The sequence below is a fragment of the Kogia breviceps genome, chromosome X (assembly GCF_026419965.1).
Source record: "Kogia breviceps isolate mKogBre1 chromosome X, mKogBre1 haplotype 1, whole genome shotgun sequence".
In the NCBI taxonomy this organism is placed as follows: Eukaryota; Metazoa; Chordata; class Mammalia; order Artiodactyla; family Physeteridae; genus Kogia; species Kogia breviceps.
The window spans coordinates 123,867,594-123,892,652 of record NC_081330.1 but is presented as its reverse complement, the minus strand read 5'-3'; positions in this window follow the sequence as shown (position 1 = coordinate 123,892,652).

Here is a 25,059-nt window from a genome sequence, read left to right as displayed (position 1 = left end):
AAAAAGATACACGGGGCTTCCCTGGTGGCGCAGTGGTTGGGAGTCCGCCTGCCGATGCGGGGGGACGCGGGTTCGTGCCCCGGTCCTGGAGGATCCCGCGTGCCACGGAGCGGCTGGGCCCGTGAGCCATGGCCGCTGGGCCTGCGCGTCCGGAGCCTGTGCTCCGCGGCGGGAGAGGCCACGGCAGTGAGAGGCCCGCATACTGCAAAAAAAAAAAAAAAAAAAAAAAAAAGATACATGCACCCCAATGTTCATAGCAGCACTATTTACAATAGCCAGGATATGGAAACAACCTAAATGTCTATCAACAGATGAATGGATAAAGAAGATGTTGTGTGTGTGTGTGTGTGTGTATATACACACACACACACACACAATGGAATATTACTCAGCCATAAAAAGAATGAAATAATGCCATTTGCAGCAACATGGGTGGACCTAGAGATGATCATATTAAGTGAAGTAAGTCAGATAGAGAAAGACAAATACCACATGATATCACTTAAATGTGGAATCTAAAATATGACACAAATTAACTTATCTATGAAACAGAAATAGACTCACAGACATACAGAATAGATTTGCAGTTATCAAGGGGAAGGTGGGTGGGGGAGGGATGGACTGGGAGTTTGATGTTAGTAGATGCAAATTATTAGATAGTGAATGGATAAACAACAAGGTCCTACTGTATAGCACAGGGAACTGTATTCAATATCCCACCATAAACCATAATGGAAAAGAATTTGATAAAGAATGTGTATATATGTATAACTGAATCACTTTGCTGTACAGCAGAAACTAACACAACACTGTAAATCAACTATACTTCAATAAAAGAAATTTTAAAAATAAAAAAAGATGGTTATGAAGTGGGCTGGAGCCAAATCTCGTAGGAGGAGGCATAAGCTGAAAGAATAAAGGAGAGACACAGACTCTGTCAGCCAGCTGGGCCAGATGTGCCCAAGGACTGACCACAGTTTCACTTCCTTCTCTCTGACCTTCCTAGTCTGCATGGGGATTCCAGCCAGTGGCCCAGGGAGTTGAAAGCTCTAAGCAGTTAGGTGCTTCCTGTGGTCTCTGAGCATCTGTCACTCTTATTCTGTTGTTCCTCATTGAAACTTGTGAATTAATACTCACTATGAACTTGTCAGGCAACATTTTATCCCCAATACGTGCACCATAACCCAAGAACAACTTTGATGGTACCCCCAACAACTTGGCCCCGAACCCAGTCCTATGGGCATAGATCTGGATTGTTCCTGAGTGTTGTAAATGCCCATGCCATCATGGTGTCACCACTCAGGCATCTTCCCTTCCTTTTCTTTGACTTGAGCTTGATTTTATTCGCATCTACGGATGTACACTCTTGTTCAACTCTCCACTGGACCAAGTCTGGAATCATAAGAGATGTCCTTGGAAAGGAAAGGGGCCATAATATTAGGCTCTGAACATTACTCTTGAATCAACTGTGTTGTGAATCTGCAGTTAAAACCATTCTCCACAGCGACATAGGTGCAGATAATTGAAAATATTAGAGTAAAAACAAAGAACTCAATCCTCCGAAGACAAAACCGAATTTGAAAACCCAATCAACCAACCAACCAAATCTTATCTGCTATCCTCCTTAGTTCTAAAGTTAGAGCCCTAATTTTCACCATAAACCAACATCAATTCCAGGTGGACTAAGAAACAGGAAAAGTAAAACCTTCCTAGAAAAACAGGGAAGGACTTGACATCCAATTCCAACGTGTGTGTGTGTGTGTGGGGGGGGTGGTTCTCACGTTACCAAGCAATTCTCAGACACCAGCTGGGTGTCCTACAATTCAATTCAACTCTGACATTACTCAGAGACAGCATCAGATCTCACAAATTAAGGCTCATTCCCACAGAGACTGTCCCCTCACTCCCTTCTCAGACACCACTCCCAAGCCCAGGTTGTCACCTAGTCTTCTGATCTACTGTCTACAGATCAGAGTTTCCAATGTCCCCCTCCTTGGATTCCATTAATTTACTAGAGCAGCTCCAAGAACTCAGAGAAACATTTCACTTATTAGGTCACTAGTTGTTTACAAAAGGTTATAACACGGGAACAGGCAGATGGAAGAGATACATGAAGCAAGGTATGGGGAAAGGGGGTGGAGCTTCCACGCCCTCTCTGAGCGCCCCACCCTCCCAGCACCTCCACGTGTTCACCCACCCAGAAACACTGAACTCTGTCCTTCTGGGTTTTTATGGAGGCTCTGTTACCTAGACATGAATGATTAAATCGTGGGCTACTGGGGATTGAACTCAATCCCCAGCCATTCTTCCATCCCTGGAGGTCATGGGGTGAGCTTCAAAGTTCTAACCCTCTAGTCACATGGTTGTTTCTCCTGGCAACCAGCCCCCATCCTTACGTGTAAGACAAAAGCCACCTTCACATAACAATTTGTGTTTCCCCCATGACTTAATATGTTGAGCATCTTTTCAGGTGCTTATTGGCTGCTTGTATATTTTCTTTGGAGAAACATCTGTTTAAGACCTTTGCCCTCTTTTCAGTTAGCTTGTTTGTCTTTTTGTTGTTGAGTTGTAGGAGTTCTTTATATATTCTGGATATATTTACCTGTGAAAACAAAGAGTGTCACTCATCCTTTGAGGACTCAACTCAGATCCTCCAAAAAGCCTAATGCCCCCAGCTAGAATTGTATTTCTCCACAATAAGGGAACATGCAACAAAGACTGTATGTGGTCCATGAAACCTAAAATATTTACTATTTAGCCCTTTAGAGAAAATGTTTGCTAACACCTGGACTACAAACTCCTTGAGGGCAAGGATGGTTCTTGACAGAGTCTTTTTTTTTTTTTTTTTTTTGCAGTAGGCTGGTCTCTCACTGTCGTGGCCTCTCCCGTTGCGGAGCACAGGCTCCGGACGCGCAGGCTCAGCGGCCACGGCTCACGGGCCCAGCCGCTCCGCGGCACGTGGGATCCTCCCAGACCGGGGCATGAACCCGCGTCCCCCGCGTCGGCAGGCGGGCTCCCAACCGCTGCGCCACCAGGGAAACCCTTGACAGAGTCTTAAATATGCCCAGTGATGGCCCTTGGTCACAAAAACAATCTGGTGTTTTGCATTTCGTACAAAGTAAAGTAGTACATTTTGGAAAAAAATATTTCCAAAGTGATTATGATTGAAAGAATTCTGAAGTCCACATTTATTTCTCTGGAAACTTTACCTATATGGAATACCTCATTTTCTGCTAAAGAAGAATAAATGAAGTGTTCCTATCATTCTGTTCACCAAAGGTTGCGGCTGAGCTTGTAGAAGATGATTTGAATAACAATTTACATGCTTCAAACTCAGAAGCTGGAGACAGAGTGTAAGCTCAGAACATTGTCATCATCTGCTTGGTTTGCTGTTCTCATTCGCTGCTGTGGAAACACAAGATTATTGGTACAAAGTGTCACTCAATTTATGGCTCAGGAACTGAACCTCTTGGACTAGAGCCAGCAATTACCTCGTGGATGGCAAAGGCCTGTAAATGTCTCGGCTCTTACCTGAAGAGGTTTCAGACTGACAGAAGCAATGCACTTAAAAAGAATGCATCTATTTTAGACAGCCTGAAACTTGGACATTTCCACACTGCTATTTTCACCTTCGACTAGGCTTCTCTTGTACATCAGAAATAGCACAACAAAAGAGGCACCTTGCCCTTTTCTCAGCTTTTATGCCTTGCTTTTTTTTCTTAGTCCCAGCTTGAACATGTCTCAGACCTTGACAATCAGATTGAATTTCACTGCTGATTGCAGACTAGTGGAGGGAAATTAAAAGTTGTGACTGCATTACCCTCTGGTCTTCTGTGTGAATGGCTGAGGTTTGGCTTCGATTCAAATGAAAAGCAGATAGGAATTACTGAGGTGGGAGTAAAAGAGAAATAAGAGTCTGTCTTGACAATCAGTAAGGCGACTGTCTACGGGAGAAGCAGATGTTGCACGGCACAATCAGTAAACGGTTTCTCTAAAGGGCCAGAGAGTGAATATTTTCAGCTTTGCAGCCCACACAGTCTCTGTTGCCGCTACTCAACTCTGCCATTGCATAGACAAGAAGGGAAAGAACTATCAGGGTGGTGTTCTTAAAACTTTATGGCCACAAAGAGGCTGTGGGCTAGACTTGGCCTGCACGTGGCAGTGTGCCCATTCGTGTCTACACAACCCAGCTGAGCTTTAGCTGCTGTGTTTCTTCGCCCTGCTGACACACGGAGGACCTCTGTGTTTACAACTCACCCAAGGAACATGACCAGGGAAGGAAGAGAGAGATGCTGTTTACACAGAGCACACTTTCTGTTAAGATTCTGCTAATGCATTTGATAGGGGACAAGGCTAAAGTCATGGCTAATATGGGGTTGATGATCCATGGAGTTCTGGCCACATTTGGGTAGCAGATTTAACCAGAAGGATCAAGAACTGACTGAGGTTATCTACAGGCTTAAAGGAAATGGGGAGACGATTTGTCCCAAGACAGCGTGTGCCTGCCACTCTTACTCTTAGATAATTTTTATTTTGGGGGGGTTCTCATCTGGATCTTTTCAAAACTTGATGTTAAGTATCTGTGTGTGGTTTCTGCTGATATTATTCAGTCATATGCTGGGTTTTGCTTTCCTAACAAATACTCCCAAGATGCCCTTTAATTTCTTCTGAGAAGTAAGGACTTGGAGTGGTATTTTATCGTACATTTGAATACTAACAGATGTTCAAATATCTGCTAAAATCATAATAGTGTTGAGCTGGTGTAAGAAAGGACAGACAGATAAAGGGGATGGCTTAGAAATGCCCCCCCCACCCCGTACTTACCCTTATACAATACATCCCATTTTACCCTTGTTTAGACCCCAGTATTTACATAAGAGAAAAGAATATTCACAAATCAGTGACAGAGGGGTGGGTTATGTAATAAATGGTAGTAGAAAAGTCAAAATCAGAAAAAACAATTTGGAAAGAAAATAGTTTAGGACCTCACTTCACACCATACACTAAATGAATATCAGATGATATGAAGAGTTATGAATATGATATGAGACATGAAAGTATGATAAAATTCAGAAGAAAATTTGGTTTTCAAATGATCTCTAAGTAGGAAGTGACTTTGTTGCATAAAAGCAAAGGAAGAAACCAAAGTGGATAAACTATTAGATTTATAAATCTATACCAGTCTATAATCTATATATCTATATTCAATCCACAATCAATGTATAAAATGTAAAATCATCTCTAACACTGAAAACATCAAAATCAAAAGTGCAACAAATTAGGAAAATATTTGCCAAGAATAAGAAGAGTTAATATGCTCAGTATATGAAGAACTCCTATGACTTTAGTAAACAACCTCAACAAAAACAAAGAGTATTTCAGTAACAAATGAGATAAGGGCACACAACAGCTATGTCACAAATGAGGAAACGCAAATGGTCAGTGAAAATGAAAAACTGTCAAGCCTCACTAGTGATCATAGAAATGCATCGTAAAATATGACACTAATTTTTATTCATCAAATTGTCAGAAGTTAAAAAATGATAATAGGGCTTCCCTGGTGGCGCAGTGGTTGAGAATCCGCCTGCCGATGCAGGAGACACGGGTTCGTGCCCTGGTCCGGGAAGATCCCACATGCCGCGGAGCAACTAAGCCCGTGAGTCATGGCCGCTAGGCCTGCACGTCCGGAGCCTGTGCTCCGCAACGGGAGAGGCCACAACAGTGAGAGGCCCACATACCGCAAAAAAAAAAAAAAAAAAAAAAAAAATGATAATAGTCAAAACTAGCATGGTTACAGAGAGACAGACACTTTTGGACCCTGCTGTTGAGTGCTGTACTTCTTTTCTATGGAACAACTTAGCAATACGTTTTTAGAACCTGATATTCATATTCCCTAGCTTAGTTGTTCAGATCTAGGAATTTATTAGGAACCTATCCAAAGGAATTGATCAGAAGTTCAGACAAAGATTTATTTCTCCAAATACCTAATATAGTATTTTTTTTAATTGGGGGAAAAAACATGGGTGGGCATACTATGGCCTGTTGGCCAAATATAGCCTACCGCCTGTTTTTGTGCAGTCTGTGAGCTAAGAATATTTTTTTTTGACATTTCATTTTTTAAGCTTATTTTTCTATTGACGTATAGTTGATAAACAATGTTGTGGGGCTTCCCTGGTGGCGCAGTGGTTGAGAGTCCGCCTGCCGATGCAGGGGACGCGGGTTCGTGCCCCGGTCCGGGAAGATCCCACGTGCCGCGGAGCAACTGGGCCCGTGAGCCGTGGCCGCTGCGCCTGCGCGTCCGGAGCCTGTGCTCCGCAACGGGAGAGGCCACAGCAGTGAGAGGCCCGCGTACCGCAACAAACAGACAAACAAAAAAACCCCCAAAAAACCCAATGTTGTGTTAGTTTCTGGTGTACAACAAAGTGATTCAGTTATACATAGATATATTCTTTTCCATTATGGTTTATTACAGGATACTGAATATATTTCCCTGTGCTCTACAGTAGGACCTTGTGGTTTATCTATTTTATATATAGTAGTTTGTATTTGCTAATCCCAAACTCCCAATCCATCCCTTCCCCACCCCCTTCCCCTTGGCAACCACAAGTCTTTGACATTTTTAAATGGTTGAAAAAAATTCAAAAGAAGAATAATACTTCATGACAAGTGAAAATTATGTGAAAGTTTTGTTGGAACACAACCCACTTGTTTGTTTATGTGGTGTCTGTGGCTGCTTTCATGCTTTAGCAGCAGACTTGAGTCATTGGATAGATACCATAAGGCCTGCAAAGCCTCAAATATTTTCTCTCTGGTTCTTTTTGGAAATTTTTTTTTGTCGATTGCTGGTATAACAAATAATGGGACGCTCATATGGTGTAATGTTTGTTGCCATTAGAACGATATTTGCCGGATGCAACTAGAGATTATCGTACTAAGTGAAGTAAGTCACACAGAGAAAGACAAGTACCATACGATATCACTTATATGTGGAACCTAAAATATGGCACAAATGAACCTATCTACGAAAAAGAAACAGACTCACAGACGTAGAGGACCGACTTGCTGTTACCAAGGGCGGGGGGAGGGATGTTAGTAGATGCAAACTATTAGATAGAGAATGCATAAACAACAAGGTCCTGCTGTAGAGCACAGGGAACTGAATTCAATATCCTGTCATAAACCATAATGGAAAAGAATATGAAAAAGAATGTGTATATATGTATAACTGAATCACTTTGCCGTACAGCAGAAATTAACACATTGTAAATCAACTATACTTCAATAAAAAAAATTAAGAAAACCTAAAATATTTGCAATTAACTTTTAGTAACATGAGAAAATACTCATAACGTCTTGTTAAGTGAAAAAAATCCGGAACCAAGCTATTTATACCAGAGTTTCCCAAGGAGTATTTGCTGGGCTAATAATAAAATTCATACATTGAGAAATCCGAGTTTAAAAAGTTACGCAGGACTCCTCATGGCTTTCTCTATGCTACTTTGCAGAGTGAATCTCTTAGAGGGAGGATGTGGTCTGCTGTGTTCCCCAATTTTTTGTTCATGGAGCCCAACGTTCCATGGAACATAATCTTGGAAATGCTGGTTTATATACGATGGCTGCCATTATTCTAAAATATAGCTTATGTTCTCATGCACACATGAGAGAGTGGGAAAACAGAGGCAAAACGCTGACCATGTTGACTTAGTGATAGGATTATAGATAGTTTTTTGCGGGGGTTGTATTTTTACATGTATTTTCTAGGACAAGCATGAATTAATCTTGCAATCAGAAAAAGAAAGTTAATATGCAAAGAATATGGAGTAATGCCTGCTCAAGGAAGAAGATTCTGGAATGAAAGTAGAACCTCTAAGTTAGAAATATGTAGACTACTGTATACTTGCAGCAAAATTTCAAGTTATTCTCATTCATTCAGTCTTTCTTCTTCCCTGCCCCCTTTTCTCTCTTTCTATCTATCTGTATGTATTTATCTATTTAGGTATATGTAACTTAAAATGACTGCCTAGGGAACTTAGGACAGGTTTCCACATTTTAATATAGAAGTTAATCTTGTTATTTTGCTTTCCAGTAAGAATCATCATTTCCTCTCAGTCAAACTGGACCAGTTTCACTTTTCATATAAATTTCTTATTTGGGAAAAATTTTAGATTTACAGAAAATTTGCAAAGCTAGCCCGGAGAGTTCCTGCACAACTTTCACCCAGCTTCCCCTAATGTTAACATCTTACATCACTGTGGGACTTTTGTCAAAACTGAGAAATTAAGAGCGGCATGTTACTATTAACTACTGATCTCCTTTTTCTGTTCCAGGATCCAATCCAAGAAACCACATTGCATTTAGTCAACTGGTTTCTTTGGATTCAGTGGAAACTTTTAAGTACGAGCTCCATTTCAACTGTGTGATTTATTAAGCACTAAATATAGCTGAAGGATTTGGCTGTCCTTATTAAATTCCTGGAAGTGAACGGGAAGTATCCAGGAGAGCCCCTGCTTGTGTTTCTAGACTCTCCATGGCCTCTGCTCTGGATAAAGGGGTTTCAAATTTGCAAAGCATTTTTTTTTTTTTTTACAGATATCTCAATCCATCATCCCAAACACCCCATGAAGGAGGCCAGGCAAATGGAATTTTGTGTTTTCCCATTTCACTGATTAAAAAATTGAAACCTAGAGACAGTAAAACCCGTGCGGTCACACAGGGTCTTGTGCTTAGAAGGGTCTTGTGTTTGGTTTCACGCTCTGTGGCAACTTTTTTGAAATTCTCAGCTTTTGAACCAGGGGACCTGCATTTTCACTTTGCACTGGGCCCAGCAAGTGATGAAGGTGGTGCAGCCGTTGAGTGGATTTTAGTGCTTTCTGACATGGAGTTTACTCTTCCTCCTCCTACGCTACATTGCCGTCAAATTTGGGACTTATGACTTGAATCCAACATCGTGGTCTGTTCCTTTAATTTCCCCAAACTTTACTTTTCGGGTTCTGTATCAATGCCTCAGCATTTTTGCATGTAATTTTTGCCTCAAAGACTTTGATTCCTGTTTTAAAAACAGATCAATCAGAAAACTTGCTTACCCCTGGGTTAGACGAACTACGCTGCTAATTTATGTTCATAATAATTTCCTGGCAGTGGCTACTGCCTCAGCAGCTATGCATATCATTTTTATTAAACAGGCTTAAAATAAAATAAAAACGGCTCTATTTTGTTTCCAAGGTTGGTTAATTAGCTCATGCTGTTGTCAGGGCTGAACTGTGAATTATAACTCCCTTCCTGAAGGGGAGATGTTAATTTTTCTGCAGACATGGAAACATTTGGCTGAGCAGCGTGATTTTAAAATCAGGGAGCAGTGCTTGGTGGCCAAATAGTCAAAGTAATGCTCGGTGGCTTGGATGGCACTTGACAAAACTGTTCCGTGGTTCTGGGGAGAGATGAGGGCTTCACCAAGTAAGGACTTCACCCTGGACTTTAGATTGCTGACAGAAATAGTGGTTTTGTCTGGGAGCAAAGGTCTGGATTGATCTATTCTGCTTTAATTTCAGCCAACAGAAGTCTGGTTACATGGGCTCTGGTTGTCCAATAGAGTTGTATCACAGTCTTGCTTGCATTTAGTTTACAGAATCAACCACAAGAATGTAGGAGAGAGGGAGAGAAAGAAAAAAGAGACCTTGGGGGATGTTAAGCTAGGGTGAATGTATTTTGCATGTGGGAAGGATATGAATTTTTGGGGAGCCAGAGGGTGGACCCTTATGGTTGAATTGTGTCCCTCCTAAAGATATGTTGAAGTCCTAACCCCTAGAATCTGTGAATGTGACCTTGTTGGGAAATAGGGTGTTTGCAGATGGAATTAGGTTAAGATGAGGTCATACAGGATTAGAGTGGGCCCTAATCCAATGACTGGTGTCCTTATAAGAAGAGGGAAATTTGGACACAGACACAGGGAAGAGAGCCATGTGAAGATGGAGACAGAGAATGGAGTGATGTGTCTACAAGCCAAGGGCTGCTGGCAACCATCAGAAGCTAGAAGAGGCAAAGAGGATCCGCTCCTACAGCATTCAGAGGGAGCGTGGCCCTGCTGGCACCTTGATGTCAAATTTCTCGCCTCCAGAACTGTGAGCGAATCAAGTTCTGTAGTTTTAAGCCACCCAGTTTGTGGTACGTTCTTATAGCAGTCCTAGGAAACTAATATATATTGTAAATGAGGGGAAAAAAGACAAAATTAAAGGAAAAATATCTTTACCTATCCTGTTAAGTATGAATGTAAAAGGCAGTGCATCTTAAATAAGGTCTGTCTTTTTCCATCTGATTATGTTTATTGTATTCAATAGAAAATCTGGAAAATAAAAGGAAGTATAATCCTTTTACACACATGTAAAAAGTACTATGATCCCTCTACACATATTAGTATGTATGTAATTCTCACCTATTCTATCTCTCACATTATCTCCCCAAATAACGTCAAGCTAAATATGCAGTTTTGAAAGGTTTCTATTGAACTTAATATGTTAGCATGAGCATTTGCAATGTCATGAAATGTTCTTAGAAATATATTTTATATAGACTGAATAAGATTCTTTTGTATAGATGTATCAGATTCCTCTATATGGATGTACTTACTATAGCTTATTTAACATAAAATATGTCTAACATAAAAATGTTAAAAATGTTAAAAAACATGTATACGTTTTTAGACATTTAGGTTAAATTTCTTTAGTCTGTTTTTTTTTTAATCAAGTTTTGACCAGGTTGCTGATTTTTCTCCCTATGGTAGATTTGAAAAGTGGCTTTATATTAGATACACACACACCCACCCATCCCCACACCCACACACACTCTTAATAGCTTCAAAAACCAACAGAGAGGACTTCCCTGGTGGCGCAGTGGTTAAGAATCCGCCTGCTAATGCAGGGGACACAGGTTCGAGCCCTGGTCCGGGAAGATCCCATATGCCGCGGAGCAACTAAGCCCGTGCGCCCCAACTACTGAGCCTGTGCTCTAGAGCCCGCGAGCCACAACTACTGAGCTCACGTGCCTAGAGCCCGTGCTCCACAACAAGAGAAGCCACCGCAATGAGAAACCCACACACCACAACGAAGAGTAGCCCCCGCTCACCGCAGCTAGAGAAAGCCCGTGCGCAGCAACAAAGACCCAATGCAGCCAAACATAAACTGGAAACAACAACAACAACAACAAAACCAACAGAGAAGGGACTTTTTCAAGAGATGATGTGAACATTTGCCATAGTCAGTTTAGGGCTTGTTAGCAAGATTCCAGGGACCTCTGGGAAATGTCCCCATTCTGGTAGCACAGAACTCTGCCGAGGACAATACTCAGACTCGGCTGATCTGGCAGTCTGGAGACATTGGGTCCAATGCATGGGGTGTGTGTTAATGCCTGGGCATTTTGTACTATTCCTCACCCAGTGATCAAACTGTACATTATACAGCTCTGAGATGGAAGAGGTGCTCCCTGGCACATAACTGGCCTGGCCCACCTCACTATGCATATAGGAACAAATATGTAGGAACAGGGCACAAGACAGGTATAAAGCATCAGTTTTGAACTTGAAATGGATAACAAATTGCATTTAGAATGTTACTTCAAGCTATACAATACCTACGACTATTTCAGTACGGATAAGGAACTTAACTTTTTTTTTTTTTTGGCTGTGCCATGCAGCTTGTGGGATCTTAGTTCCCCCACCAGGGGTCGAACCCAGGCCCTCAGCAGTGAAAGCACAAAGCCCTAACCACTGGAGCGCCGGGGAATTCCTGGAACTTAATATTTTATTGAAGGACATGGCACAACACCCGAATAAATGGAGAAACAGGCCATGTAAATACTTCTGGGAAGACTTAGAGTTATACGAACGTCATTATTTCCCAAACATTTACGTAAACGCAAAACAGTTCCTATCAGAATCCAAAAGAAAGACATTTCTAATTCCAAATAGAACAAGTATTTTAAGAACTTAGGTGGAAGAAGAACTGAATGAGATTTGCTAACAGAATTTATGCTTCAGAAGATGAAAAATCAGGGGGAGGGATCTTCTGTTACCACATAAAGCTTATAATAAATCTATAGTAATCAAACCAGAATGTCAATGGCATGAGAAATAGTAACTAAAACAATGGAACACAGTAAGGACCCTCAACACATATGCAAGAATATAGGAGACGTTAATACTGGAAAAGCTGGCATTACAATTCAGTACAAAAAAGAAGACTATTAATTGTTGGCATTATTTTGCCATCCATTTGGAAGTAAACTATTATAAACTCTGACCTTAAACCACTTGTAAAATTATACGTCAAGTAGGTTAATAAATCCCAATGTAAAATGAAATCTTTCTGAGTATTAAAAGAAAACTTAGGAAAATATTTCTATAACCTTGTGGGTGAGCAGAGATCAGGAATTAAGACAGGAATCTTAGAGGCAATCAAGAAAATGGTCAAAAGCCATACACATTTAAAAATATTTCTGAGTGAAGAAAATGTATACCCCAAACCCCAAAGACAAGAATTAGACCGAGTCAAATATGTACAGTATATATGACAGGCAAAAACTCAATACCTGCAGTTTTCAAAGAACTCCCAGAAATTGATTGTGAAAACAACACACTAGAAAAAGAATGTTCATACTTATAGAAACAAAAATGCAAATGATTAAGAAACGAATGATAGGAGGCTTAACCTTGTTAGTGTTCAAGGGAATGCAGAGTTGTAGTACCATTTCTCCCCTGTCCAGTTGCAAACAATGAAAGGTTGGTAACATTCAGTACTGGTGACATTCTGGGAAAACAGGCATTTGTGCATTGCTTTGGGAAGGTGAATGTAGAACCTTTATGGAAAGCTATCTTTTACTATTCGTAGAAATGAAAACATGGATATGTCTTTAGCCCAGCAACTCCAGCTATGGGAATCTATCCTACAGGATTAAACACACCATGACATAAGGTAGAGCTATAGGAATATGCAGGCAACTTTTTCTTGTGGTGGTGCAACTGGAAACAACTTGATGTTCTTTACTAGAAAAATGGCTGAATTAATCATGCAAATCCTTACCATGAATGAGCACTAGAAAAACGAATTACAGCTATATATATTGACTTCGAGACATGCAGAGATATGTTACTAAGGAAGGGGGGAAAACAATCTTCAGGGTAAAATATAGAGTATGATGTAAGTTTGGTAGAAAAAAATAGACCCTCTGGCTCACACGCATGTGTTTGCTTACCAACATAGAGATGTAGCGAGACATGCCCTGAATTATTATTACTGGCTATCTTGGGGGGTTTGATTGCATTGGGGGATAGATAATGTATGTAAAGGATTTAGCACTATATCAAATATTAGAGTCAACATTTTAAATGAATGAAATATCATTATTGTGCTTCAATTCCAAATTTATAAATGCTTATTTATTATAAAACAATGTAAAATAGAATTATCATTTTAAAAAATATATTTACTTATTTATTTTTGGCTGCATTGGGGTCTTCATTGCTGCGCACGGGCTTTCTCTAGTTGTGGCAGGAGGGGCTACTCTTCGTTTTGGTGTGCAGGCTTCTCATTGCAGTGGCTTCTCTTGTTGTGGAGCACAGGCTCTAGGCGCGTGGGCTTCAGTAGTTGTGGAATGTGGGCTCAGTAGTTGTGGCTCGCGGGCTCCAAAGCACAGGTTCAGTAGTTGTGGTGCATGGGCTTAGTTACTCTGCGGCATGTGGGATCTTCCCGGACCAGGGCATGAACCCGTGTTCCCTGCATTGGCAGGCGGATTCTTAACCACTGCGCCACCAAGGAAGCCCAGAATTATCATTTTTTAAAAAAGAGAAAAACTGATTATATCAATTCCTAAATGTCTCCCTGTGTCTTTGTATCTATCAATCAATCAATCTATCTATATCTTATGTATTGGCATCATAGATACATATAATTTAGAACTTTGCTTTAGTCACTTAACTGTGCACTTCCCATGGTATTTTATGATTTTCAGTAATATATATATATATATATATACTTTTAGTATTTAGTTTCTTTTAGCCTGATTTATAGCTTTTATTTATTTAGTTTTAAATTAATTAATTAATTATTTAAAATTGAAGTATTGTTGGTATACAATGTTGTGTTAGTTTCCGGTGTACAGCAAAGTGATTCAGGTATACATTCAGATACCCATTCTTTTTTAGATTCTTTTCCCTTATAGGTTATAGCATTATCTTTTAATGGCTGAATGGCATTCAATTCAACTGACGTATCATGATTTTCTTAACCATTCCCCTAATGGTAGGTGTATGTTATTTTCAGTTTTCTGCTATCTTGGTTATCGCTGCATGAACACCTATATACTTATTATTTTTATTCTGTTGATTAATTTGAAAAAACATGTTGTCTAATATGTGATCACTATGCAAACTGTATAGGTATATTTGTTGATCCTGTTCCACACTGCCTTAGCTATGACATTTTACATCAGATATTTGAATTGAGATTCACTGTAATCCTTTCCTGTCTGTGGGCAAATCTTTTGGAGGCAGGTCGGAAAATAATTTGCAAAGTGCTGAGTTTCCCTGCATTTTACCGCTATCCCATCATAAAGGCACACAACACCACTTGTTCATTACAACTAGACATTTTAAATCCGTATACCAAAATGCCTATAAGAGCTGAAATGATCTTTTAAGAAGAATTTGACAGTATTATTGAAAATAATAGCAGCAATTTGCATTTATCTGATACTCTTACTCCACTGGATGACTTCACTTTCGTTTTTAGTATAATGGATCGATGCATAATTTTTTATGCTGCTTTGCTGCCATCTCTGTACACATCATTTAAGGAACGGTTTTCACTTGCCTGAGTTACAACAGCTTATTAGTGGAAATTTGAGTGAAGAACTACGGCTTCTGTCTCCCTGGTCATTGATGTTTCCATGAATCACATTTTCCATGTTTCTGATGTATCCCTTCACAGAAGGTTCTCTTTGGTATTTAGGGGGAGATTTCACAAATACCAGTAGGCTTTGAGACACCCACTGCCCCTGCTACCTCTCTTCTCTATTGACATCTGTGGCCATGAGGCATCTTACTCTGCTCTTCTTGTCTCTTATAAATGAACCAACTATACCCATAAGTCATGGATGTGCATTGCTTGACTGTTTTCTACTACCTTTGGGGTTTATTAATAGGTTTTGACCTTGTTCTCCTCCATCTCAAGATAAAATTCCTACCATGGATATCTAATAATACTATAGATATTTTAACCTCCTCTTTGTAAGCAGTCTCTGCCAGCCCCGACAAGAAACTTGGCATCCTTAAGCTTCCTTGGTCATGATTTAGAAGCTCTAGCTGATCACTTTCATTTACTTAAGCCTTGCTTTTAGGATAAAGGGGTCATAGGACTTCATGTTTCATTACTTTTCCAGCATCATCAAAATATCACTGGTATATTACCTGCCACACCCCCTTCCTTGGTTCTGATAGAGAACTTAAGACACTGGTGATGGTAAAGACATCTGTTTTAAACTCATGTAACAGATGGTACCACTTGAACTCAACAGAAGTAGAGAAGAAACAGAATGCAAACTACTTGCACAGTTAGAAGCTATTTCACTGATGTTCTGCACACTCGGATGGTACAGATTGCTTCCTAAGTGTTACACCTTAAATCGAAATGCTCCAAGATATTTACTATTTCACTTTCTGCCAATTTCTTTTTCTGCACAAAAAGCAAGGTTTTGTTATTTAAGCATTCGTTATCCTCTGCCCGCCCGCCATCTTCCCACCTCACTGGTAATTGCCAATGGAATTGGTATTATGTTAAGCAGGTTAGACAGATGTAGCTCCCGCCTCTATGACATATGTTCTAAAAATAGCATTTCACAGGGCTACCACAGTTGAAGGAACATAAAAACACATGGAACAATGTCATAAAAAAAAGGTTACACCAGCTGTTCCTCCTATCCCCCTGTTTTCTTTTGTGTGCGTGTGAAGTATAATTACATACGGTAAAATGCTCTGGTCTTGAGTGTACAATTTGATGAGTTTTGACAGTAGGTACACTTATGGAACCAACACCTCAATCAAGATATAGAATTTAGAAATGTCCCTTGTACACGTTCCCTGTTAACTCTCTTTTCCTCCAGGGAAACGGTATTCTGATTTTTTTATCACTATAGATTAGTTTTGCCTGTTCTGGAACTTCATATACATGGAATCATAGGGTATACACTCTTGGTGTCTGGTCTTTTTCACCCAATCTAGTGATTTTGAGATTCATCCACGTTGCTGCATGCATGAGTAGTTCATTTCTCTTTAGTGCTGAGTTGTATTTCATAGTATAGCGATGCCACAATTTGGTTTTTCATTCTCCTACTGATGGGCACCTAGCGCGTTTGTAGTTTTGGGTTACTATGAATAAAGCTGCGATGAATATTCTTGATAGGGTGTTTCTGAGGACATATGTTTTGCTTTCTCTTTGTACAGTCCCTGGGAATGGAACTGCTGGATCATGAGGTAGTTTTACGCTTAACTTTATTAAGAAATTGCCATATGGACATATCAGTTTACATTCCTGCCAGCAATGTATCAATTTCCTTTGCTCTGAATCCTTGCCAACATTTGTTTAGTATTGCTGGGTTTTAATTTTTAAATTAAAATTTTATATTTAAAGTTTAAATTTTAGCCATTCTAGTGAATATGTAGTGCTATCTCATTGTGGTTTTCATTTGCATTTATGTGGTGACTAAAAGTGGAAAGCATCTTTTCATGCTTTCGTTGGCCACTAATATATCTACTGTTTTGACATATCTGTTCAAATCTATCGTCCATTTTTAATTCAGTTGCTTGTCTTTTTTGTAATGGATTTGTAGGAGTTCTTTACACATTCTGGACACAAGTTGGATATATATATTTAATATATATTAAATAATATTAATATTAATTAAATATATATTTCATTTTTCTTGTCTGTAGCTTGAATTTTTATTTGCTTAACCTTCTCCTTTTTTTTCTTTTTTTTTTTTGGCGGTACGCGGGCCTCTCCCTGTTGTGGCCTCTCCCGTTGCGGAGCACAGGCTCCAGACGTGCAGGCCAAGTGGCCATGGCTCACGGGCCCAGCCGCTCTGCGGCATGTGGGATCCTCCCGGACCGGGGCACGAATCCGTGTCCCCTGCATCGCCAGGCGGACTCTCAACCACTGCGCCACCAGGGAAGCCCAATGGTCTCTTTTGATAAGTAAAAGTTTTAAATTTGTATGAAGTCCCATTTATCAATTTTTTTTCTTTTAAGGGTGGAGACTTTTGGATTCTAATAAATCTTGGCCTGATTTTTTTTTTTTTCTAGTAGCTTTATCATTAAGCTTTTGTATTCAGGTCTGCAATCCCTCTTGAGAAAAGTTTGTGTATGGTGTGAGGTTTGGGTCAAAGTTCACCCCCCTTTTTTTTAAAAGAATTTTTTTGATGTGGGCCATTTTTTTAAAGTCTTTATTGAACTTATTACAATATTACTTCTGTTTTATGTTTTCGTTTTTTGGCCACAAGGCACGTGGGATCTTAGCTCACGGACCAGGGATCAAACCAGCGCCCCCTGCATTGGAAGGCAAAGTCTAAACCAGTGGACTACCAGGGAAGTCCCAAAGTTCATCCTTTTTTATATGGAGAGAGTCACTTGTTCCAGTGTCATCTGTTGAAAATATTTTCCTTCCCCACTTGACTGTTGTGGAATCTTTGTCAAAAATCATTTGGCCATAGGTGTGTGGGTCTGTATTGTTTCTATAGTGTTTTGTTGATATAGTTGGGGATCATATGCCAATACCACACTGTACTGATTGCTCTAACTTTAGAGTAAGTCCTGAAGGCAGGACTGTAAACCCTCTAGTTTTGTTTTTCTTCTCCAGGAATTTTAGTCCCTTGTATTTCTATATGAAGTTTACAATTAGCTTTCAATTTCTACAAAAAATTAGCTGGGCTTTTCCCCCCCTGTTTTCATATTAAGCTTGATAATTAACCTAATACTTCATTCCACTACACCATGAAATTTTCATTATGTTCAATAACGTCTCGGTTTTTGAAAAATACTTTAGAAACTAAAGTCTTATTCTATGAGCATGTCTCTCAAACACAAATTATGGCTGAAAAATCAAGTTTTTCCTTTATATCTAGTACAAGAATTCAGGCCGACTTCAAAGGCAGATGTGGGCTGATTGCTGTCATTTGAACATTAAGAAATGCCAACCCAGAGGAAGCCAGACATGCTTATCAACACATTGTGAGTTAAACACTGTCACTCCAGGAAATCGCTTGGAGGCCAAAGTGATTGTAAAAAACACAAAGTAAGAGACATATCTGAAAGTAAAACACAGTTTCTGATTTAAAGAGGACACTCTGATGATCCACAATGTGGCATATTAAAACTTCAGGTTATTATTTAAATGAACACACAACATTAAAAAAAATTTTTTTCCAGACTTTGCAGACCCTTAATAATATGTCAACGGGGGTCCCAAGATGCCACTTTGAGAGCCTCAGACACACTGTTTTTCACCATCTAGTTTTCTGCTTGGTACCTAATAGGCATGTATCAGTTAATACTGCTAGAGTTTGAATATAGGTGTTTTCTTCATCATGTTTTGAAAGACTGCCTACGCATAGTAATGGGCGGGGTGTTACAGAATATTCAGGAAGACACACTGGTGATTGAATAATTTGCATCCAATAAAACACAAAGGGAAGAATTTTTAGGACAATGGCTTCATTTCCTCATTTCCTCAGGTACCTACTATATATTAGGAACAGTGCTAGGTGTTGGATACAGAACGATGAACATAACGCGATTTCTCTTTCATGAAGCTTGCAGTGTATTTGGGAGGAGTGTATAAGAGTCAAGTAAATAAACATAAAAACACAGCTCTGACTTGTGAAAGATGCAATGAAGCAAATGATCAGAATTCAGTGACAGAGTCCATCATTAGACTGACGTGTTAGGGAAAGCCTCTGTGAGTGGAGAATATTTTACCCAGTGTAAAGTCAGATTTTGTTAAGTTAAAGGAAGTTCTCAGAGGACCTTGAAGTAAGAGATTGATCATGCTAAGTGGGGTTAAGGTGGGAAGCTTTGGGGGAGCTAATCTTCAAGACAGAACTTTGAGTCGTAGAGGTGGTTTTGTGGAAGATGTCGGGAGGGAAGGGAGAGGTGTGTAGATCAATCAGGTCAGGAAAATGTAGCTAAAAGGCAGGGACAGATGAGGAACATACAAGTTTTAGGGAATAGGCAGAAGATGCCGATAGATGACAAGGTCAAGGTTTATGACAAAGTTATTAGCTCGTGCTTGGCACATCAGAGTCATTTAAATGGATGGGAAAATTTCCAAACCAATGAAAAAGTGTAGTGATAGATCCTCTTATTTTTTCTTAGTCTCACCTCTCTGAAAGTTTCATTGTTACCAATGCTTTAAAAAAATCCACTCAAGTTCCACTCTAATATATTGCTGCTATGTGTTCAGAGGGTAAGCTGTGATGAAGTGAGACAGTGGCAGGGACATATATACACTACCAAATGTAAATTAGATAGCTAGTGGGAAGCTGCCGCATAGCACAGGGAGATCACCTCTGTGCTTTGTGACCACCTAGAGGGGTGGGATAGGGAGGGTGGGAGGGAGGGTGACGCAAGAGGGAAGAGATATGGGAACATATGTATATGTATAACTGATTCACTTTGTTGTAAAGGAAAAACTAACACACTATTGTAAAACAGTTATACTCCAATAAAGATGTTTAAAAAAAAATCCACTCAAGTTCCACTCTAATATATTGCTGCTATGTGTTCAGAGGGACCTATTTATAGATGAGATGTTCTTTTACAAGATCATTTTCAATGTCAGTATGGGAATAAATTCCTTTGGGCGGAGACCAAGATATGTCCTATGGGATGCCCTCTTCTTCTGAATATGTTATAGTGGTGGTCACATTTTCAAGAGAAAAAATTATTTTCCAGGCACACTACTTTCAGTTGGAGCTACTATTTTGTGGGCCATATGTTTCATCTGTGAAAATGAGAATAATCACACATAGCAATTAAAATATTGTGACCTCCTGAAAATATCACCTCAAGTATTTATAATCTTTCTCAAACCATAACCATCATTCATTATTAATTCAGCCATGAAACTGAAATATAATTGAAATAGTGAAATAGCCCATGGGTCTTGTAAAATTGGTTTTATAAGCTGATTTTCTTAGGGACAAAGAAAATGACCCTATAAACTCAATGTGTAGGGCTTTCTGGAGGTGCATATATCACTTGCATCATTTTATCTTCTAGGTTCTTCCACAGATGATCTCTTCAGCTGCTACTGAATAATGAGAGTATATCCCAGGAGTACAAGTTTTGATTCACGAGTATTTTGCTCCCTCCATGGGTCCGATACATTTTCCCTTCAGATATAGTTAATATTCTTACAAACTGTAACTCTGTGTTGTGGAATATGAATTGCTAATGTTTTTAAATGCACCCAGGATGATCTAAAAGGTAGGAATACGAATCTGAATCGTTAATAAATCACAGCATAGATGAAGTTCTTTAGCAATGAAGAATGACAACGTGGAGAGATCAAATGTCAACAAGATATTTGGTGGACTTGGGGCTTTCCAGGGTGTCATAGAACTTTCTGATAGAGACGTGCCCAAAGCCAGAGCTAGCATGCCTTAGATAATGCACTGGTGCTGTTGGGTAGTCATGTCAGCTGAATGAGACTCCTTGGTTCCTTTACAGACTACAGGTTTGCTTCAGGCAAACTTTGCAAAGCCATGTCTTCAACCCAATTACTCATACTTGAAAAGGAGACAAGTATCATCACTAATGATTAGAGAAATGCAAATCAAAACTACAATGAGATATCACCTCATACCGGCCAGAATAGCCATCATCAAAACGTCTACAAATAATAAATGCTGGGGGAGGGTGTGGAGAAAAGGGAACCCTCCTACACTGTTGGTGGGAATGTAAATTGGTGCAGCCACTATGGAGAACAGTATGGAGGTTCCTTAAAAAACTACAAATAGAGTTATCATATGATCCAGCAATCCCACTCCTGGGCATATATCCAGACAAAACTTTAATTCAGAAAGATACATGCACCCCTATGTTCATAGCAGCACTATTTACAATAGCCAAGACATGGAAACAACCTAAATGTCCATCAACAGATGAATGGATAAAGAAGATGTGGTGTATATATGCAATGGAATACCACTCAGCCATAAAAAAGAATGAAATAATGCCATTTGCAGCAACATGGATGGACCTAGAGATGATCATACTAAGTGAAGTAAGTCAGACAGAGAAAGACAAATACCATATGATATCGTTTATACGTAGAATCTAAAATACGACGCAAATGAACATATCTATGAAACAGACATACATATAGAGAGAACAGATTTGTGGTTGCCAAGGGGGTGGGGGGTGGGGAGAGGGCTGGAGTGGGAGTTTGGGGTGAGCAGATGCCAGCTATTATATAGAGGATGGATAAACAACAAGATCCTACTGCATAGCACAGGGAATTATATTCAGTATCCTGTGATAAACCATAGTAGAAGAGAATATGAAAAAGTATGCATATATGTATAATGGAATCACTTTGCTGTACAGCAGAAATTAACACAACATTGTAAATCAACTATACTTCAATAAATTAAAAAAAAAAAAGAAAAGGAGACAAGTAAAGGCAGAAAATAATAATGTGACCTTAAAATTGGGTGTGGTTTCAATGACTGTCTGGAAAGCTACCTGTAGTAGCTCTTATTTTTCAAAATTTTATAATTGTCACATCCAGTTCCTTGCCCATCTGAGTGAAGTGTTAGAATCTATTTTTCCAAAGAAGTAAAGGGTGTTGAGAATGAAGGCAGTGTGTCCCATACCTTGGCTAATTTACTGTAAAAATCTTTCAATGGAGTCATGATAGAGCCTGTGGTTTTCTTGCTGACCCTGAAATGTGGGTTCGAACAGAACCGTTATCATCAGATGATTTCTTATCCTTAAAAAGTTGACTCTTCTGAAGACCTTTGGATGACCATAACATTTATCACTTATTCTAAGATGAAGTGAAGATACTTGATAAATCGCTCAGCCTGGCTTCAGAGAACTTGGATGCACTCTGGTTTTCAGGTGGAAAAACAGCTTCCTTGACATAACTGCCTGGCTTTCTTGACCTCGTTGCCTAACGTGTTTTAAGATTTTTGTCCTCCCTGTTTTTGATCCACCCATTTTAGGGTTTCAAAATGTAGAACGAGCTCTTATGGCCCACTTACTGTTCACGAACCACTAGATAAAAATGCGAATGTCAGTCTTCTCTTTTTTAAAATGTAAGTTTTGAAGCTATGGGTAACTTGGTGTAATTGAACCATAGGGGGCATGAAAGAATTAGTCAGCAGTGAACCTTCCTGCTGTGTGTTTTGGCCAAGGCAGCCTTTTCTTGATAAAAGAAAGATTTTTTTTAGTCAAGCCTCTGCAAGATGATGTCATTTGTAGTGGAATGGAGGAGACATTGATGGGGTAAAATACTTTTCAATAATGTCATAGATTCTTCCAGACAATACAAAGTCTAGAAAGGTTTCCTTTTCTCAGCGGAAGCCGTGAACAGCACTGCTCCAATCTGAACAGCCGAGAAGAGAAGGAATACGCAAGTGTTCTGAGTCAGGGGCGAGGGAGGGAGAGTTCCATCTACCCTTTATGGATTACCCCAAATTTGCCCTGGAAGACTAGCTCCATGGCTGAGGAATTTTAAGCTACAGTGTGAAGGGACCTTGACCTGAAAACGCCCAGGAGAGCAGAGTGTGGGTGTCACCTCTCTCCTTCTTACAATGTAGGGAATATATATATTTTTGCCTGTTTAATATATAGTTAGGGAACCACATGGTCCACCTGGGGCTGATTCCATCCCGTGAGTTCAGATGTGGTCACCCGTGGCCCAGGTCTGGCCCGGGAGAGCCTGTGCAGGACTGCGGGTGATCACTCAACAAAGAAGTTTTCTTCTCAGCTGGTCTGGTTAAAGTGGTGGCAGGAAGGTCTGAAGCTGCCAGTGGCCGCGTTTGCCACCAGGTCAGGAAAGCCCACTTACAGGAAAGCAGAGCTTACTGATGATGACCTTCCAATACTCAGGCACCTGGGTGAAGCAGCAGAGCCCATGCAGACCCACTAGTAGGACTGGGAAGCATGGAGGAAAGATAAAGGGAAAAAGAAAAAGGGAAAGAGAAGGAAAGGGTAGAAGAACTCTTGCTATTCGCTGTGAGACCTAGGATGAGTTTCTTTGGGGAATAATAATACCCACCTCTCAGGGCTGTGATGAGGGTTAGAGCAAATGTGGAAGTCGCTTTGGAGGAACCTGTCCACCTACTGGCCGCCTGAAGAGCTGGAGGGATCTAAGTTATTTCAGGCTTAAAGTCAGCCTCGGAAACACCCCCTTCTGCAAAATGGGATTTTCCTCTTCTGTAAGATGAGAGGAGTTCACGCTTGATCATCTCTCAGGCGCTGTCCAGTTCTGATCTCCCCAAGAAGCTTCTTCCCGTGGCAAAGCCCAGGGTACGCACGAATGATGTAGGTGCAATGCCCGCAAATGCCCGCCAGGGGTCAACGTAGGCTAGGGTTGACTCCTCGCTTCATCAGTCTCACGGATGCAGGCAGGTACCACGGGAGACGGTGGAAAGCCCCGCACAGCCAACACTGCACGCCCGGGGCAGGTCATGTGCTACACCTTCACTTTCCCTGTAATGTGGCGCCGACACGGCCTTTTGCTTCCTTGCTTCCGAGTCATCCAGCATGCACCATATATATTGGTTCATGATAAACTCCTCCCTCCAAGTATAGTTCAGGTAGGCACTCTCTGTCTCTGAAGAAAAGCACTGTGCTTAATTATTGAAACTAAAAATCTTGTGCCCCTGATGAAAAGGTGAGTTTGAACACAAGAATTGAAGCAGGAGTTTGGCCCGGTTCTCTTTCCTTCTCCGTCCTGGTATGTGCTGCTTGTCATCTCAAAGCCATTACTGCCAAGAAGATGTCCTGCCTTGCTCAGAGAGTGTTCTGGAAGCACCAGTAGTCCCCCTTAACTTGTCATTTCACGGACCACGTGAGTTCCAGCATAAGGTGCAAAGGTGGTGAGCATGTGAGCCTGAATATGTGCACATCTGTGCTGCCCCTCTCCCCACTGAGTATCAATTCTATTCTATTTTTTCAGAGAGGTTATTTTATTTTGTGGGTCTGACTGTAATGCTCACTAAATCACCATGTCCACTCCTATGTTTCCCACAGTCCCTTGAAGCTAGGCTTGAAAGTGTGATTATTTCTGGCTAAGGAACTCTGACTGGAAGTGACACGTGTCACTCCTGGCTAAAGCAATTGAGTCTGTGTGTCATCTCCATCTTTCTCTTCGCCTGCTACTTTGACCTGTAGCCAGATGTTGCAGCTGGCAGAGCCACAGAATGGAGGACGATGGGCTGAATATGATTAAGAAATAAACCTTTATTCATGAAGTCACTGAGATTCCAGTTTTTTTTGTTGTTCTTGTTACTGCAGCATAGCCTATCTTATCCTGACTAACACAGTGGGAATGTGAACACATACAGGAGAAAGTGATGGGCTTTATTCAGAAGCTAACTGTCGTCCTTGGCATTTTAGTTCTTAATTCTTATTAATTTTTGTTATTGACAAATTTGCAACCATTGGTGAAAGGAACATTCCTGTAAGCTGAGCACTATGTCAGGGAAAGTGCCAGTGTCTGGAAGGCATATTTCTGGGATCTAGTAGAGCCTGGAAATTATCATATGGACATTTGAATACACCCAAATGAGATACATTTGAATAACACATGCAGATGAATACTGAACCAATGGTCCTATGGAAAAATGCCCATGAAGTTTCATAAAAGACCTAACTCCTAGGTGAAAGAAGTCCGACCACTCTTAAAATCAGTGGAGGTGCCATGATGTGTTGCCATGCTCTGGAGAGCAAGGTTTCAGTGCTTTTTCAAAAACACAGAGATTCCTCTTCTCTCTACCCAGGCCAAAATG